Genomic DNA, 12,934 nt, shown 5'->3' with positions numbered 1-12,934 from the left:
CTATAGACATATGGGCATGTCCTTGAACTTTCCAGTCACTGGGGTCCGCAACACTGAGGTACCTACTGTGCTGGATCATGTCCAGATAGTGGCCAAAATAATGTCACAGGTGATGTTCCTTCACAGTGCACATGATACTACTCTCATTGGTCACCCTAAGTAAAAGTATGTTTAACACAAAAGTCTTTCCAGTAGAGAATCCAAGGATCATCTGAAGAGACCAAGTACCAAAGACATCCGGGCGTCACCTTAAAGCTGTATGGCCTTTCAAATTGCACAAAACTGACAAAAAATTAGGTTTGATCAAAATCCAAGCATTATAATGTCAGTTTACGTTTGTAACTCGTTGCAAAATTACAGCTCATTTTAACCCTCTGGGGTCCAAGGGCATTTTTTGGACAGTTCACTCGCCTGGCATAAATGTTTTATTATTGCTGTTAACAGCTCTCCCTGCATCCCACAATCAAGTTTTTTGTCTCTTTTTTTCAGGCCAACCTGTGCTTTCAGAATATATATGCTTTTGTTGTGTTTTATAAGTGTAATAAAGGTTTACAATAAAAAATAAGAAAGAAAAAAGTAAAGCAGAAAATAATTTTCCACACATTTATTCAAAACACATAGCAAACTATAATAAATAACTGTTTTGACAGTTTATAAAGGTCATTTGAGGTCTTGTATGAAAGACTGTACAAGAAAAGGTTCAAACAATAAACACAAATGCACATTTTGAACAATATACAAAATGGTCTATGCGAGTAGCGGCCCTCCCCCTCGCTCCATTGATATGGTAAACAGTGCTTTACATTGAGAAAGCAACAGAGTTATCCAGTAACATTCACATGCAAACTAGTGGCGCAATCTTGATAGTTACACACTCTTTGTTTGAGCACATGCGATTGTCATCAGAGGCTCTCCATCTGCTTTCACTGATCGCTGTGCGTAATGGTACGGGGCGCACTGGATGTACTCATTGGAGCACCCAGGGGGATATTCAAACGGGCCAACTAGTAACATATCACTCCAGAAAACGATCTTTGGCTTTTCACATGTGGTAAATCTGCCCTACGATTGGATTTTGGAAAACCATGTGACGGTGAACCAATTCTGATTGGACACTCACATTGCGCACGTCATCACACAGCATCTATGAGGAGTACAAAGATGGCCAATGGCTGGCTCGAACGTCCGCGGAGTTAACTTATCAGCAAAAAAAGTACGTTTCTATTTCATATTATTAAAAAGCTATTTATAATTTAGTAGCGCTTGGTCTTAACCGTCGTATACCCAGAGGGTTAATGAAGAGAACATATTTATCTGGAGAAATTCCATAGCGCATTTTCTTTTCCTTCTCATGCCATCTACAGGGGGAAGCACATGTGAGCTTGTGTAAGGTTTTGAGATTACTGGTGACCTGGCCCACTTGCTTGATACATGTTCCCGGGGTGTGCACACTAACATCCATAATATGTCTTGCGAATCACTTCAGAGGTGTTATCTGTTTTCAAAAACAGCATTTTTAGATTTAAAAGTGTTTATATTTTTTTGTTAACTTTTACAAAATATATTTGTACAGAAATTAGCTGTTTCATAGAATTTTCCACCATCTTGGTTTATTTTGTTTGAGCAAACATCATTTCTCCCCTTCAGGGGGAGAAATAATAAATTGTTTCCACACAGTGCAATTTTTGATCATATTGGCAATATCATATTATGAATTCCTTATTTAAATACTAAGGAATAAAATTCTAGTGGTGCCAAAGAAAATTATAACTTAAATCTTAACAAACCCAGAGGCTGTACAGCTTTAAGTCAGTGCTTAGCATCCAAGTCTCACAACCATACAGTAAGACAGGAAGTACCAGGGCCATAAATACTTGGAAATAAGATTTCGTGTTTGGTCGAATTGGAATGTTTTCACATGTTAAATTCAAATTTTCTCTTGAAACATGAATGACTTTGATGATAATATATTTTTTAAATGCTACAATTCAATATTTGGTGAGAGGATAAATTTTCAGTTTGGACTGTGAATGAGGTGACACTGTATTGAACTGTGTTCTGTTTGGAAAGCAGGCCAGGAGTCTTGGAGTCCATCTGGATTGAAGACTGACCTGTCATACCTGGAATGATCTACATCCTGCAGGAAACTAACTGCCTTTTTTTTGGTTTGTTAGTTTTCTGTAAACCTTACTTGCTACTTCATACACATGCAAACACACACTCCCATAGGCAGTCCTGCTGATAACCTCTGCATCTATATGACCTTCACCCAGGGAGGTAGACAAACACATGTGGGCATGGAGACTCACATGTAGACATAAATCTGTATATATGCTGTTCAATGTACTCACAAAACAATTCAGCCTTTTCAGATTAAGGTCTTCTGTGCTCAGTTTGGTTTCCTATTAAAATGTGAGGCATCTGATCTCTCACAAGACTGTCACACACATTTCTATATTTGTTTATTGTAAATGTTCCAGTTGTTACGGTAAATATTCTGGTTATTGTCAAGCAATCATACTAAAAATTACAACAAAAATAGGAAAAAAAAAATCAGCTCTCTTTTAGTACTGAGTGATTCAAGAATATGCTATCAAATGTCTATAATTTAACAAAGTTACAAAATGACACATTAATAGAGCATAAAGTATGCTTGTGCATGCCTAGATTATGACTACATATCATCATAATAATGGACATACAGATGAGGACAAAATTATTAGCCCATTTATGAAATTTTAAGTTTTCTTCAAAATTTTCCCAAGTACTTTTGTAACAGAACAAGGAAAGTAAAATAATGCAAACATTCAAAATAAAACTTGGATGCTTAGAAATGATGTGTTGAAGATTTCTTGCTCTTTTAAGAAAGTACTTTGGATATTTTTGAAAAAAAAAAAGCATTCATTTTCATAGGGCGCTAATAATTTTGTCCTCATCTGTAGCACATTCATAGAATTTATAAACTGTAAATGTCATGTACAGTGTGATACAACTGCCATGTTCCAGTGTCCCTTCTTAACCTCTATTATGGTTAATTGGCCATGTATTCTCTCAGGTACTTTACTAATATAGATTTTATATCAGATCTGATCTACACCCATTAATGGCTTGGGTCTCTGGAATCTGCATGGACCTATGTACAAATAATGAATGTTTATGAGTTTAATGGTACGAATGTTTCATGAGGTGTAAGATGGAACATACCATTCGCCTCACTGAATGGTATGCTCCAGTTTACACCGAATTAAATATTCGTTCCATTGAAAGAATGTAAAAACATTCATTATTTGTTTAATGTAATGGCTAAAATAAATCCTTGTCATTTGATATTTTATTAATTTATAACAACAGAAAAGGGACTTACATTTTGGTTTCCACTGCTGCTGAAGTCCAACACAATCTTTAAATAGTTGTCCAAATTGTGATGTGTAGTCCGGTGATGCTGTGCACTGACTTCGTACAGCAAAAAAAAAAAAAAAAAAAAAAGACTTTGTGTAGTTCCTCAGTCCAGCAAAAAATTACTTCAGCTTTTCATCTGAACAGCTCTTCATGCATCCAGATGGTTTACAGTGAAGTGGATTTTGTATGTGGTGTTACAGGAACTAGCACCGTCAAATTGTTGTCCCGCGTGTGCGCACGGCCACACAACTGGGACAGCACTTGTGTGCACGTGTACTATGGGAAAAAAAAAGACAGTGCAGCGAAAAAAGTACAGCTTTTCATTCTAACATCCTGCTAACAGCCTCCAGACAGTTTACAGTGCAGTGGATTTGTTTGGTGTGTGCATGCGCATTTTGTGTGTGTGTGTGTGTGTGTGTGTGTGTGCACAGGGTGCAATGGTACCAAACATATGGATCCAAATTTGCACTCTAAATGGAACCAAATTGCACTCTAAATGCAATGCAACACAAATGGGATGAATAATCCATGTCACGTGACATACAAGGCACCAATCACATGACAAGGATCCACTCGGCCATTATATAAATACAAAATAATTTATTGCTCATTTAACAACATACTCACATTTCTTCTTTGACTTAGTGTTCATCAACAGGCAGCCATGCTGTGACTATAAATAGCTTGGCAGTGCTTTGCCCGCCTACATCACAGCCAACCCAATAGAATTAGATGTAGAAATTACTTGTAAACTTCACTTTATATTTAAAGTTTTACAACCTAGGGTGCCAGAACGAACAGACATGCAGCTGCTTGCCTTTTATGCTTACTTGCAACATGTGTTACTGGTAACATTATTGAATTTCTTTTCGGACTGTTTAATATCACTCGCAAATATAGTGCTTAATTCATTATGTTTAAGTGTGACTGAAGTTGTAAAAAGGCAAATTTATCATTTACGATTATAAGAATTGTGGTCACTTTGGCACTGATGAAGCACTGAAAGTACGACATAGTCAAAATATTCAACATTTCCCTGTGTGAGGTATTTATTGCACGATGGAGAACAGAAGTGATTATGTTCTTATAGTAAAGTTGTTTCCAGATTATCTGACATTCCATCCGGCTGCAGGGAGACACGCCACACTGTGCATCTGAAGCGACTGATACTGAAATTAAAAAAAAGATCTGTGTGTGTGTGTGTGTGTGTGTGTGTGTGAGAGACTACAAATTAGACACCAACCATGACTCGGGTGAATCCAGGGCGGGTCAGCGAGAAGTCAGTGGTCTCAGCGGCTCAGCGAGGGAGAAGATGAGAAGAACAGAATGAAGATCAGGATGATGGCAAAAGCAGCAGTGAGTAACGTACTGTGCTGCCACGTGTGAACGCCGTTCATGCTGCAGGAGTGTGTGTCAGAGGTCTGGGCTGCATGTTTGTTGATGTGTTGCATTTAGTGCGTTCATGTGTATGTGAGAGAGGATGATGGGCACGAAGCAGCTAACTAAACAACTACAAAAACAGCAGAAAGCAAAGTAAAAGTCCAGCTCTGTTCTTTAAATAGCAAATGGCCTGAAAGTGGAGTACACACACACACACACACACACACACACACACACACACACACACACACACACACACACACACACACACACACACACACACACACACACACACACACACACACACACACACACACACACACAGAGCGTGACATCTCTGGATCGGTTTGTGGAGTGATGGATGAACTGATAATAGCCGTTTGAAGGTGAAGTCTGAGCGGGTTTATGCTGCTCAAACAGGCAGCCTGACGCAAATGTTAACTGAGGATGAGACTGAAAATTCTGAACATGCCAACACCGTTACCTACATCAGAGGGACACGTGTCTTCAAATGCCAAACATGACCTCAGCGTTTTAGTATCTTGATTGTGAGACACACATGTTGGACACTACGGCACTAAGGTAACTTACATCAGGTGCAAAACAGTACAAGTGAAGAGTTCACATGCAAAACTCAGTATCTCCAAAACCATAAATTTTTAGTTGACGCCAACATGTACTTGGCTGTCCAGGGGGCCATCAGTGTGCAAAATATGAAAGAATTTGAACAACTGTTTTCATTTTATTGCTGAAAGTCTGCATTTCCCAATATGGTTCCGTTTAAATCTCCATTTTCAACTGCATTTTTCTCCATTAAAAAAAAAAAAATTAAAAAAATACTTTCTGGGTTTTGCATCTGAACTCTTCAAGTGTTGTTGCTCATTTACAAGTGAAGCCGTTGTCATTTTCACAGCAGGCATCCATATTGTTCAAATAGCATGGGCATGGTTGTCTTCCAGTGACCTATGGTAAGGCACGGTGTTGCTGTCATGAGTCAGCAGGAAGTGAGTTTTGCCAATAACCAACACAAACCTGGTCTAAATCAAGTGCTTTTTCCTAATTATATATCACATTATTTAGATAATGCAATACATAGATGGGTTCACAATGCACATACATTTTGTGCACACAACAAAACTGAACTGAAAACGGCGACTAGAAAGAACAAATGAAAATGCTACTGGAATAAGATGCACCAAGTATTCCCACTGGAAATACACAATATTTGTAGCTAGCTGTCATGGGATATGAACCCACTGTCAGGGTTTGAGTTTTGTTTGGTAATCGGTTTTTATTTTCTTTCTTTTGACCTGTTTGTATTTCATTGGTTTTTGTTTGTTTATTATTCTCTTGCTGGATTTTTTCCTGCTTGGGTCTGTCTGTCTCTGTTTCTCTTGTCTTTCTCTTGGTTCTTAGTGGTGGGTGTTTCACTCTCTCTGGCCACACCCTTGTTCTGGTGCTTTCCATGCACACCTGTTTCTGATTTGCTGATTGTCACCTGGGGTTATATAAGCTCACTGGGTGCGTGTGCTCCTCGCCAGATTGATGTGCCTTGTGCCTCTTTCTAACTCTGTTCCTTGCATTCCATAGTCCTGCCTGTTTTATTGACCATACCTACACCTGATGATTTTTATACTGCTGCTTTTTCTGGACTGCCTACTGGTGTACCGACCTCTGCTATTCTAAAGGCTTTTTACAACCAGAGCATTTGTGTCTAACAGTTTCTGACCAACCAGCCTGATACCCCACATATTTGGTACTGAACAAATAAGACAGTGTGGAAGCGCCAAAATGTGCACTTCTTTGAATGCCCACTTGAGGCAAGCTCCAAAAGTGAGTTACTCCTCATGCTCAATTAAATATGCTTACGGCCTGGTTGAAAAAGCAGTATTGGTCTCTGTCAGGGGTTTTCAAAGTGTGGGAGAGTGAGCCCCCCCCCCTCAGAGAACAAATGAATAGCCCCCCACCCCCACGATACACATACACACAATTGCAACATCTTTGTGTGTTTCTTTTTACCTATCTTAAACACATATTTAATATATTTTTGTGTTTTTAAGGAACCGTCTATGCATTTACACATTTTATAGTCTTTGTAAACATTTTAAACACTTAAAGAACTTTCTATTCTTTCACACATTTTACACCCTTTTGAAATATTTTTAAGGTGTTTTTAAAAACTTTCTATTCTGTTTTTACCTTTTGTCAGATTTTAAACTGTTTTTTTTTAACATTTAAACATCTGTGTTTTAAAACGTCTTGACATAACTAACACATTTTAACATAAATAATATTAATTAAACTTAGTCTCTCATCTAGTCTCACCTCTTGTTTAGTACGAGCAATGAGTCTGGATCTTTTACGCGCACAGGCGGCTGATGCGGGAACGCACTGTGGAGAGGAGCAAACAAACATCGTCCTCTACTTTCTTCCTTTTTTGGTTGCCCCAAACTTTGTCTTCTCACTGGTAGATTTACACACTAAAAATGTATCCATTTTGCTCCTGGTATGTTAGCTAACAATGTTTTCTTTTTCCTTTTTTCCCCTTCTTTTTTTGTTGGTTAACAGCGTTTACAGTTATTTTTTGCCCCCCTCCCAGGAACTTTGGGGGGGGGGGGGGGGGGGAAACCGCTGGTCTCTGTAACTAATTTGTGCAAGGGGAGATTATTTTTTTTAACAATTGATTAATTTAAGATATTTTAAACAATAAAGGTTTGAATAATTAGGGGTGTGTGTTTGCTTTGAGTGACAGCTAGTGTGCTGGATCAAGCCACCAGCAGTGGCTGCTAAGCTTTGACTGCTAGCTGCTGCTGATTTAATTATGCCTTTTCTTTCTGAGGATTTTATTACAAATATCTGAGGTTATATGGCATGCTGTGTGGTTTATTGTGCTAACATGCAACCTAAGAAGTTGATGCTCCAGTATGTCCATTGAGTGAAAGTTTAGCATTATTTAATTTGGATGCTACCACCATTAGCACTAATAAGTCTCTGTTGGTGGCCTGGTGATGGTGGCAATATACAAGTCATGGTATTTAATAACCCTTATAAAGGGCAGAATTGGAAACCTGCCCAAAAACAAAAGAAAGGAGCTGTGCTCTTGGCCAGACATGATAAAAAAAACTGCAAACGCTGCTTCAGCTTCACATTTTTACCACAATGGAGCATGATCAAACAAGTTTCAAGCAGTAGTCACTATGAATACTCCATTTCTAGAAGTTTGAACATGATTGAAGACATTAAGACTATGCATACCCTGAAGTTATCACGTCCTATCAATGATTTTGAGAATCGTGATGAAATTTTTGAATAGTTCAAAAATTGGATCCTGATTTCAAATCTGATGCAGATAATGGCCATAACGGCTACATATACCAAGTTTGTTCAGGATTGACAAAGATGGCTCAAGATGTTACTATGATACTTCAAAACGTGCCCCAATTTGCTATTTGGAAAGGAAGGACACTCTGTTGAATAGCCACATTAGATCCACTGTCCAGTCTGAAAAAACCATGCATTCATCAAACACCCACACCCAGATTGTTTACCTTGTTAGCTTTATCTAGTTTGGTCACTTCAAGATAGGTGGGCTTCATTCATCCCACCCAAGTCTCACTGGTCTTGCCTATGCTCCACCCCTTTACCCATTTATGGGATGGCTGGGAGTTAGGCGAAATCAGGCACTACCGAAATGCTGTTTGGAGCCATCGCATTTGAGCTTCAAACCTGCTCTTCAGAAACCGATAGGTGACATCATAGAAGGTTTGACCAGTACTAGAGGTGGGCGATACTGGGGATTTTGGTATTGATCCGATACCAAGTAAATACAGGCCCAATATCGCCGATATCGATAACAATCCGGATACTTTTTCATATTTAAGCTTCATAGAGCCAAAGGATCCAAAAGACCGAGGATAGAATTTCGCCAAACATTGTACGTGACAACAAAATACTTTATTATCACAATCAACATTTTTGTTTAAAAAATATATCACTTAACACAACTTAAATTCTCTTGAGGTAGAGGGCTGACAAAATTAGCACACCACAACAAAATTGGCTGGTGCCGCTGAGCCACGTGATGGCACAACAACAAAGACCAGAGGGGGGGAGGGTGCGCTGCTCCGTGTTGTGTGACACAGTGCAGCGCTGCTCTTACAGACAGAGAGTACACTTTGATGAATCTGCGTCCACAGCAGTCAGTGTGTGCGGGAGAGAGAAAAAGCTTGAGTATCGATCTTTTTACATGAGGATCGTTCAATATCAATACCAGTGTTGGTATCGATATTAGGATCGATCTGCCCACCTCTATCCAGTACATCTGCAGTCTTTCGATATGATAAAATTCAGTTTTTCACTTTTCTTCATCTGCTGACTTTATGGAGTTTACCTTTCTAAACTTGTTTACTGAATTTCGTGATGTGCTTGTTAACAAAATGGCTGGAGAAAACAACAACAAAAAAACCAAAACCCTTTGTCTTTGACGCAGAGTAATTGCTCGCAGTGCCTGAGCGGCTGGCACTGTGCCAGAGCGGTATATCATCTGTCATCTCATCAGACAACGCCCACAACACACATCTCTTATCCTTTCAGGGCTGCGCCTTATAGTCATATTTCTTTATCTGACATCCTGTTTCAACAGGATTTACATCATTTTATAAAATGAATGTGGCTGATTTGTGGTATTTCTGAAGGTGATTCATGTTTGTCAAATGTGCGACCACGCTTTATGCATTCATCTGCAATAACACACGCAACTTCTTCAAGCACGTATCTATTGTTGGACGATTACAACAAGACTACAAAGAAAATATGGGCCTGCAGTATTGAGTTGAAAAGGTCAGAAAATATATTGACGTGGCACCTTCATTCCAACCTACAAAGGTGGAAACGCAGCGATGGATTTGCAAAAATATCACTTTGGAATTGCATTTTGACATGAGGGTTCGGGTTAGGGACATGAAGAAACCTGAGGGACGGATTTCTATATGAAAAACAAAAAACATGCATGCTGTAATTATTAAAAGAAATATTAATGAATATAATTGGACAATTAGAATTTCATGCATGTGCAAACATGAAAATTCAGTAAGGTATATCTTATATATTATATTCCAATTCTAAGGTGGAACTATGCCAGTATATAAAGGTATATCTAAATATCTAAAAAGGAAGAGTAAAATAGGAGAGTAGAAAAGAGTAGAGTAGAGCCACTTAGGTGCCTAGTCTTCATCTCAATAACCTGCTGTATCGTGTGTGTGTGTGTGTGTGTGTGTGCATACGTCAGGCTGTCTGCTCATTTATACAGATTAAAATTCTACTGTCTTTTTATTGCACCATCAGTTCAGCACACAGATGTATTTTGTGATTTTATCAGTAAGTGGGGTTAACTGGGCATTCATCAGGTTGAAGAAAACAGTTTGGTTTGTGTGAAAGTGTGTGTGTGTGCTCCTGCCCTGTCCTCAGGCCTTTCAGCACAGCTTTGTGCTCTTCTGTCAGAGCAGTCATAAAAGAGTATGAATCAGCACCTGTTTTTCTGTCTTTCTTTGCTTGTACATACCAGTGTATTTTTCCACTTGAGTGTGAAAAAAAAAAACAGCACAGAGAAGAGAAGAGAAGACTGAATCCACCTGCATTTTGCACACTGGGAAACAAATATGCACACACACACACACACACACACACACACACACACACACACACACACACACACACACACACACACACACACACACACACACACACACACACACACACACACACACACACACACACACACACGTATGTGTGTGTCTGTCTCTCTCTCTCTCTATACATATATACAGTGGTGTAGTCTACATTTTTGAAGTGGGTAGACTGTGTTTTTTGCCCATCATCAAACCCGTGCATTGCGCCCCGGTTATTAACATTTTTAACACCATAACAACAGATAGATCTATACTTTCTATCTGATCATTTATATTCTATATTTGCCACTATAAATGTGAGAAATGTGTCAGAATTGAAGTAAGTAATTTGCACCAATTGCAAAATACAGTATACAACAGTAAATCTAAAAGAGTGATTAAAAATACAAAGATCAAATACATTTATTTTTTGGCATCTGAAAACATAATTTAACAAAGAAATTTAATCAGGTCATAAACCAGGAATAAACAATGTTTAAATCCAGCCAAAAGTATCATATGCAAGCTACTGTGTATTGTTTAACAGTAAATAAGACAACTTTAAGTCACAGTCACTCAAAAAAAAGTGACTGTGACTCCTTGTTATTAAGAAAGAAAAGTTCTCTTAACAATAATAAGGAGCAGATTATTGCCTCCCAACTAAGTATACTGCAAGAGTTCACTTTTCCTCCCTCTATTTACACTCAACAAAAATATAAACGCAAGATGCTGATTAGACACAATGATTAGTGCACAGGTGTGCCTTAGACTGCCCACAATAAAAGGCCACTCTGAAAGGTGCAGTTTTATCATACAGCACAATGCCACAGATGTTGCAAGATTTGAGGGAGTGTGCAATTGGCATGCTGACAGCAGGAATGTCAACCAGAGCTGTTGCTCGTGTATTGAATGTTCATTTCTCTACCATAAGCCGTCTCCAAAGGCGTTTCAGAGAATTTGGCAGTACATCCAACCAGCCTCACAACCGCAGACCACGTGTAACCACACCAGCCCAGGACCTCCACATCCAGCATGTTCACCTCCAAGATCGTCTGAGACCAGCCACTCAGACAGCTGCTGAAACAATCAGTTTGCATAACCAAAGAATTTCTGCACAAACTGTCAGAAACCGTCTCAGGGAAGCTCATCTGCATGCTCGTCGTCCTCATCGGGGTCTCGACCTGACTCCAGTTCGTCGTCGTAACCGACTTGAGTGGGCAAATGCTCACATTCGCTGGCGTTTGGCACGTTGGAGAGGTGTTCTCTTCACGGATGAATCCAGGTTCACACTGTTCAGGGCAGATGGCAGACAGCGTGTGTAGCGTCGTGTGGGTGAGCGGTTTTCTGATGTCAATGTTGTGGATCGAGTGGCCCATGGTGTCGGTGGGGTTATGGTATGGGCAGGCGTCTGTTATAGACGAAGAACACAGGTGTATTTTATTGATGGCATTTTGAATGTACAGAGATACCGTGACAAGATCCTGAGGCCCATTGTTGTGCCATACATCCAAGAACATCACCTCATGTTGCAGCAGGATAATGCACGGCCCCATGTTGCAAGGATCTGTACACAATTCTTGGAAGCTGAAAATGTCCCAGTTCTTGCATGGCCGGCATACTCACCAGACATGTCACCCATTGAGCATGTTTGGGATGCTCTGGACCAGCGTATACGACAGCGTGTACCAGTTCCTGCCAATATCCAGCAACTTCGCACAGCCATTGAAGAGGAGTGGACCAACATTCCACAGGCCACAATTGACAACCTGATCAACTCTATGCGAAGGAGATGTGTTGCACTGCATGAGGCAAATGGTGGTCACACCAGATACTGACTGGTATCCCCCCCAATAAAACAAAACTGCACCTTTCAGAGTGGCCTTTTATTGTGGGCAGTCTAAGGCACACCTGTGCACTAATCATGGTGTCTAATCAGGATCTTGGTATGGCACACCTGTGAGGTGGGATGGATTATGTCAGCAAAGGAGAAGTGCTCACTATCACAGATTTAGACTGGTTTGTGAACAATATTTGTGGGAAATGGTGATATTGTGTATGTGGACAAAGTTTTAGATCTTTGAGTTCATCTTATACAAAATGGGAGCAAAACCAAAAGTGTTGCGTTTATATTTTTGTTGAGTGTAGTATCGGATATGAGCCTGTACTGTCAAATTCAGCAGCTGCAAGATTCACCCTTCATATAATCTGCATTGCCCCACGTTGTTTGTGGACAGTTTAGACGCATAAACAATAACAATACAACAGAACACACTGGTCTACATGAGCCTGCACTGGCTGCAGAGCCTCACGCCTCCTACCACAATCTCTGTTGAAGTTGACAGTCCATCATCAGGTCCACACGGGGGACTGGAACCTGTAGGCTTTGTGGTCCATAAGGAAACCTACCCAGTATAAACAAGCTAGTATTAGTATACGTTAAGTTCCATTAAAACAGCAGCTTGGCTGAAGGACAGAAGCTAGCTCCCAGA

The sequence above is a fragment of the Thalassophryne amazonica genome, chromosome 13 (genome assembly GCF_902500255.1).
Source record: "Thalassophryne amazonica chromosome 13, fThaAma1.1, whole genome shotgun sequence".
In the NCBI taxonomy this organism is placed as follows: domain Eukaryota; kingdom Metazoa; phylum Chordata; class Actinopteri; order Batrachoidiformes; family Batrachoididae; genus Thalassophryne; species Thalassophryne amazonica.
This window is presented reverse-complemented; position numbering follows the sequence as displayed.